The sequence below is a fragment of the Hippocampus comes genome, unplaced genomic scaffold (assembly GCF_001891065.2).
Source record: "Hippocampus comes isolate QL1 unplaced genomic scaffold, H_comes_QL1_v1.1 scaffold407, whole genome shotgun sequence".
Lineage (NCBI taxonomy): Eukaryota > Metazoa > Chordata > Actinopteri > Syngnathiformes > Syngnathidae > Hippocampus > Hippocampus comes.
In genome coordinates, this window is record NW_017806178.1 from 25,974 (window position 1) to 33,580 (window position 7,607).

Sequence of the window (7,607 nt, forward strand, 5' to 3'; positions counted from 1 at the left end):
CCCCAGACCGACAGGCCAACTTGTCAGAAATCAGGTCAACATGCCCGTTTTCAGAGGCCTTTTATTTCAAAATGCAACATCGGATCCGGACGAGGGTGGTCTGAGTGGAGAGCCGGGTGCTGTATTACTTCTTTTAGGATGTTCTAAAAATGGGCGAAAAGATCAACATGTTAGAATGCAGGTCATGTCAGAACGCAGGCCACCTTGTCACTTTTCAGAGGACATCAGATCCGAATGAGGGTGGTCTGGTTGGATACCTGGGCTGCTCTAGTGTCCTCCAGGTCTGGTTTGATTAAGGGATAACTGAAATTCATTTTAAGAATCTTTTGAAATAAGGAGAGGAGATCAAAATGTCATATTTGAGAGGCATTTTAATTGGTAATGGAACATTCGATCTGAATGCCAGTACTGTGGTTGTATACCTGGCGTGAAAGTGGTCGGGTTGGACACTGGGAGTGCTGTAGTTATCCCCCAGACCTACAGCTCTCATGGGATAACGAACATTCTATTTTTAGGAATTTTCCTAAAACGGTCGAAAATGTCAACATGTTTTCAGATTAACTTTTCTATCTCCATTTGAGAATGCTTTTTTTGTGCTATTCTGAGAGTTCTTGTTCTTCCGGGGTGAACGTATCGTTAGCTGACAGCCAAGAAATTACTTATTTTATATTTTTATTAATTTCTTTTAACCCAAACAAATGAGGTTTATGCATTAGTGGAGGCACTTTTATTTTGAAGGTGGCCAATGCCACTCGCTGGCGGCAGATTACCGTAATGCACAGTATTGACAATCGCAGTGGCGGCTCACTTGACTTCGATTTTGCGAGTGGAGGCTGGCTTGACCGCAGTAAAACCGGACGGCCAAAAGCCGTCAGAAAACATTGCAGTCCGCGCACAGAAAGTATGGTCATATTTACACACCCGGTACGGACATTTACACAGCTGTACGCACGCACGCACGGTCTTGTCTCTTAAATCACGTGGAATTTTGCTCAAACGAATAGGTTTCCAGCTTTTATCTTTGCCTTAGTATCTTTCGGAGGTTACAACGAGATCGTTGACAGCTCGCCGCCTACCCTTCCTGATGCTGTGGCATGTCACTGAATTTTTTACCGCGGCCGTCATTAAAGTCCGCAATAACAACTTTGTCGCCCAGCTGTATCGAAAACTACCTTGTGCCTGTTTCCTCCGCCCAGGTAAATTGCAACTTGAGCCATTTTCATGGCGGTTTGAAGGGTCTTCCGGTCAGCGATAGCCATTTGACGTCTTTGAGTGTACAGTTCTGTAGTCTCAGTTTGCTCTTTCTTCTTCGTTGCTTCGTATCCTTGCGTAATACAGGTAAATGCTGCCACCTGGTGTAGACATTTCGGTAAGGTTCTTCCCGTTCGTGGCTAAATCTACAAGATCAGCAAGTGTGAACCAGCCTCTTGCCCGAATGAAGACATGCAGTACAATGGATGTTTTCTTGCCACGCGACACTTTTCCAAAGCCACGTTTTGACGAGAAGTTCGTATCGAATTAAAAATAAACAAAAACTGTATGCTTTACGCTAACTTTCCTCTGAACTTAATGTCTTCTTAAAAACACTGACAACAACAATGTTATTATTGTTATTATTATTATTATTATTATTATTGTTGTTGTTGTTGTTGTTGTTGTTGTTGTTGTTGTCAAATTTACATGAATGCTGCATTTGGGGAAGATGGGAAGTTCAAATTATCTGACCTTCAAACAGTAAAAGTGCGCTGGAACGCCTTTGAACTGAATAGAACTGGAAGGTCCAAGTTGGTCGTCAGAAGGGACCCCGACCTCAAAGACCAACTTCAGTCTGACATCGCTTGGCAATGGCGACCCCAACAGAGACACAGACCGTGAATAGCAAAACCTAATTTACAAGATGATAAACATATGTCTTTATTTATTATAAAATTAATTCAGTAAAAATTAAAGGAAGAAGGATTGCTGGAGGTTAAATGGGTTCGGGTGAACCAGAAGAAAAAAGATGGATCGGAATCAGACATATTTGTTGTTAAGATTAGCCTCAAACACTTTGAGGTGGGAAGAGGGACAATCCGAGTGGCATAAAGTCGATTTCACAGTTTCGGAGAATGCAGCATTATTTTTCCCATCCCAATTTGCGTTTACTGGTTGTTTCAATAGATGTCACTATTGTCTAAACTGGTAGCGCGAAGTGTCGAAGAAGAAAACAGAATTTCCGGAATGTAATGTTTACAAATGGCAGTGCAAGAGAGATGATACAGTGACAAACCTTTATCTATCGAATGAGATGTTACCTCAGCTGGGATTTTCCGAGGTAAGCCTTGATACGAGATGCATACGACAATGTTTACCGAGACGCAGTCGTCAACTGGGCCTAATTAGGCAAAGCACCTGTGAACATTGGTGTAACGTTACTTAATATTCCTTGTCAGTCTCCAAACTGAGCCGTCGGCTTTTTAATTGAAATGTACCCCACATTCATTAGGTTTATCGAAATACATTTATTGTATCATACCACACAAACGCCGTTGTTGAAAAATCCATTCGATTGCCAGTGATGGACTTTAACGAAATCACGACCAATGATCATGATCAATGCATGAAAAGTTCGCGAACCCCTTCATATTTTGGACAAAAATGAAGTGAACGTCGTGTATTTCTGCCTGATGAACGTTTGTGTGTATTCTGGCGTTTGTTTTTTGAACGGATGTTCATTTTTGTTCAAGCTTCTTGAGACTTTTAGGAGAAACCTCGTCTTAACACTGCGGTCAGGCCAGGCTCCACTTGCATAATTGAAGTAAAGCCAGCAGCCACAGCAATTGTTAAGACTGTTCATTACGATTTTCCTCGGCCAGCAAGCAAGCGGCGTTAGCTTTCTTCAAAATAAAAGCTGTGAACTACTCATGCAAGGGTAGGGAACGCCGTTATCTCGAGAGCCATGTCCTGCCTATTTTATATCACTCCCTGCTCCAACACGCCTGATTCATTTATTTATAATTGTTTCAGCCCCTACAGAGCTTGCCGATGAGTTGATCATTTGTATCAGGAATGTTGGAAAAGGGAAGGATTTAAAACAGACAGGATACTGCTCTCGAGGAACCGGAGTTCCCTAACCCTGAACTAATGCATGCTCATCAGTGGTTTGGATTTAAAATTATGTCATAAAACAACTTCTCTTCAGTCAGGACATTATGAGTTCACACAGGAAGTCTGAGAATTGCATCTAGAAAGTGTCTGAAGTTGAGATAGAAAGAGGAATTGATGTTAGCTCTGCATCAATAAATAAAATTACACCTGCTATTAAAAAAAAAAAAAAAAAAAAAACATTAAAAAAGTCATTGTTCATTATCCCTTAACCAGACCAGTTCTGATATACACTGGGCCAACTCATGTATCCGAACAAAATACTTGAATTAAGATCCTATGTTGCATTTCACAATAAAACGCCTCTGAAAGATTTGAAAAAAAGAATCCAAATTTCAATTTTAATTATCTAGGAACCAGATCAGATATTGGCCACACTACGCCATCCCAGACATCCAACAAAAATACTTCCATTAATATCTGATATTCTACCCATCCATCCATTTTCTAATCGGCTGATCCTCACGAGTGTCGCGGGCATGCTGGAGCCTAAATCAGCTGTCTCAGGCAGTAGGTAGGGTACACCCTGAACAGGTTGCCAGCGAATTGCAGGGCAAATGTAGACAAACAACCATTTGCGCTCACAATCACACTTACGGACAATTTAGACCTGCCATGCATGTTTTTGAAATGTGTTTCTTCCTACTTCCTTTGAACATGTAAATTGTGCTGAATGATGACTGTTTGATTTTTTTAAGATTTCCCTTCACCTCCTGCCAATAAATACACAAACAAACGTATGTGTGTGTGTGTGTGTGTGTGTGTGTGTGTGTGTATATGTATATATATACATATATAACGTATGTGCATGTGTGTGTTTATAGATGTGTATATGATATAGATGTGGGTGTGTGTGTGTGTCGCTTGAGGACACAGCAAGGCAGAGCTTGCAAAGGTGATTGCTCTAAGACTGCAAAGGAAGCTCAGCTTCCCTTAAAATGTCAAAAAGTAAGTGATCAAATATATGCGCGTATGTACAATTGTGTGGACATGTCATTGACTAAATATGCGCTACAATGCGCTGAACTTTTGTTCCGCTGAATCAGCTTCTTATTACTGGTTACGACGCGACTCTCTTCTCATTCATTCCCGCAGCTTCACTGTGCTTTAAACTGTGTGGACGCTGAGCGTCTGCAGCGCGGACGCTTAGCGTCTAGAGAGTTCAGTTAGGTTGTCCCAATGCATTGAAACGAGACAAGTCATTGGATAAATGCTGGTTTTGTCCCGCCCATTGGACGCTCAGTGTCTCTGGGAGTCTATGGACAGTGGGCGTGCAGAAGCTCAGCTTTTCTTCATGATGATTGAATGATCTCTCTGAGGCTGGCAAGCTGTACAGAGACGAGGTGCGGAGACTGTTCATGTCGGTCAGTGCCTTAGCCAATCAGGTATGCAGAACGCAATTCACTGTTTAAAAGCATTAAAAAAACTGCACAAAAAAAATCCGTGAAACAACAAAGCCGTGGAAAGTGAACCGCGTTGGAGCAGGGATCACTGTGTGTGTGGGTATATATGTGTGTGTGTATGTGTGTGTGTGTATATGTATATATATATATATTTCTTCAACTCTCTATCTAAACCATATTATTTTAGTTTTTGTAACTTTATTAGTTTTTTTTAGGTGCTACCATCTTTAATATACTTCTCCTTCTGTTCTGTTGCTTTGTGAATGGCCGTCACCTCATGACGTATGTGTCCTAAAGTGTCCAGCCTATAGTTGGTTGGTGGCTGTCCTAACAGGAAGGCAGCACTTGCCTGCTGTGTAATCTAATATAATTATTCGTGGTGGTGACATGTGGAAATTTGATCTGAAACACCGGTGATAGTGAGGGCCGCAATGCAGGACAGGACAAGTCGTGGAGGCTACATCAATCCATTTCCAATTAGGAGCATAATAACACAAAGTCAACGTCTACGTGACTGAAACTTTTTTTTTTAAATTCCTCTTTCCATATCGTCTTAAAAAACACACAAGCCAGTGGCTTTGACAGTCCATCCATCTATCCGATTTCGACCCTTATCCGGGGTCGGGTTGCGGAGGCAAGAGCTTTAGCAGGCTTTGACAAGGAGTGGCTACCGTATTTTCCGCACGAAAAGACGCACTGGATTATGAGGCGCACCTTCAATGAATGGCTGTTTTGTAAATTTGTTTCATATATTAGATGCCCCGCATTAAAAGGCGCAATCTACAATGCGTCCACTAGATGGTGCTACGCTCCTTCCATTCAACTCGAGAGGCGTCCTTTCAACTTGAGAGGCGTTCATGACCACCTCTGAAAAATGTACGTTTCGATGCCATGATCTACACGACGTAAGTGAATAAAGTTAAAATCTTTCGCAATTGCAGTAAAACGCACGGCAATAAAAAGTCACTTACACGTCTTCGTTTCGAATCTGATGAATGAAAACGGCGAAGTGAACACGTTTCTTCGATCGTGTCTGCTTTTAAGCTTGTGCCGCGTTCTACAGGACGTTTAGTGAATAAAGTTAAAATCATTCACAATTACAGTAAAACGCACGCCAATAAAAACTCACTTACACGTCGTCGTTTCAAATCTGATGATCAAAAAACGCGAAGTGAAAATGTATCTCAGTGTCGTCGTTCCGGAGCATCGGGTGGGCGTTGCGTGTATTTAAGCTCCCGCGGCATGACGTCTCAATCCGGGTTACGGGTAGTGGAATTTCCGCTTATGTAAATTCCGGTAACATGTAATATCGTAGTCAAAATGTTAATGCACAGGTTTTTGTTCCGGGTGAAGGAAATTCCTTTTCATAGAATTCCGGGGATGGGAATATTTACAATATAACATAACATATTTACAATATAACATCTCTGTTCTCGACCAAATCGTTTTTCGACCAAAAATTTCGAGTTTTTTATGCCTTAGATGACGACTGAAATTTGGTTCTCGACCAAACTGCACTTGAATGCGCCACTCGACTTTTCTCGACTTTCTAACATGAGGAAGTGACGCTTCCTCGGGTTGACGAAGAAGTGACCCCTCCGTTGTGAGCAGACGTGTTCAAAGTTTAAAAAAAAGAGCCTCCATTGTGCGTCCATTGTGAGCAGACGTGTTCAAAGATTAAAAAAAAAAAAAAAGAGCGTCCATTGTGCGTCCATTGTGAGCAGGCGTGTTCAATAAAGATTTTTTTCAAAGCAGACGTGTTTGTTGAGATCGACGCAAATTGGACTGTTATTTCTGCATGGCACCAAAGAAAGCAAGTGGAAGTAGTAAAGGTGCTGAAAAAAGATGAAAATAGAGCGCAAAACTATAGAATGTAAGAAAGATTTGATTGTGAAATATGAATCAGGTGTGCATGTGTCTGTGTTGGCTAAGGAGTTCGGCATGCCGAAATCAGCAGCATCCTAAAAAAGAAAGACCATCATAAAGTCAGTAATGTGGTAAAGGATCTCGTGTGTTTAGTGAACAAAGGCCACAAATATTAGAGGAAGTGGAGAAACATTTGCTTATTTTCATAAATGAGAAACAGCTAGCAGGGGACAGTCTTAGCCAAGATACGATTTGTGGCAAAAGAAGACAATTGTATGGAGAGTTGATCAAAAAAGGATCCAACCATTGCTCCTGAAGAGTTTGATTTTAAAGCAAGCAGAGGATGGTTCGAAAAGTTGAGGAAAAGAAGTGATTCGTCATGGGGAGGCAGCCAGTTCAGACAAGGAAGCTGCCGAAAAGTTTAAAGTTGAGTTTGAAAATCTCAACAAGGCCGAGGAATGTCTTCCCCAGCAAACTATTAATATGGACGAGACTGGACTTGTGTGGATAAAGCGGTTCAGAAAATGGATGGAGGGATGTTACCTCGTACCCTAGTGTAGGATTGCAGACAGAGTGTCCATAGTTACAGCCATTACTTTAGGGTTTATAAATTCAAGGTGTAAAAGAATGCAATCTACAATTGTCATGGTGAGAGAGAGAAAGAGAGAGAGGGAGAGAGAGAGAGAGATGGAGAGAGAGAGATAGATGTTCAATTTTTATGTTACAATGTCAATGTTTATGTGAAAATTGGTAAAAATAAAACATACACAATGTTTGTAGTTTGTTTTTACCTGCTTTCTTATTACAAATATGCTTCCTTGGAGAGAGAGAGAGATAGATGTTCAATTTTTATGTTACAATGTCAATGTTTATGTGAAAATTGGTAAAAATAAAACATACACAATGTTTGTAGTTTGTTTTTACCTGCTTTCTTATTACAAATATGATTCCTTACTAGAGATTATTTCTGTATACAGTTTATGTTGTAAAATAGTTGAAAAAATGCTTTTAAAAAAGTTGTTTTCTTGACTTGGAACGGATTACTTTTTTTTTTTTTACATTGATTCTAATGGGAAACATGGTTTCAGTTTTCAAACAATTCAGTTTTCGAACAGCCTTCTGCAACAGATTTTGGTCGAAAACCAAGGTTTGACTGTGTATATGTGTGTGTGTGTATATGTATATACATATATA

At 40.6% G+C, this 7,607-nt stretch overlaps 1 protein-coding gene across 5 annotated transcripts in view; it reads left to right on the forward strand.

The window, feature by feature from the left end:
• Positions 1 to 2,187: 2,187 nt before the first annotated feature.
• The window catches only part of znf276 (zinc finger protein 276), a 49,037-nt gene continuing 43,617 nt past the window's right edge, over positions 2,188 to 7,607 (forward strand). For 3 of the 5 annotated variants that reach the window (XM_019897441.1, XM_019897439.1, XM_019897440.1), the window contains exon 1: positions 2,193 to 2,314. The gene's annotated coding sequence lies outside the window, so the exon portion shown is untranslated. Of the gene's footprint in view, positions 2,315 to 7,607 lie in introns of all 5 variants that reach the window. The other 2 variants (XM_019897443.1, XM_019897442.1) reach the window with 2 other exon arrangements.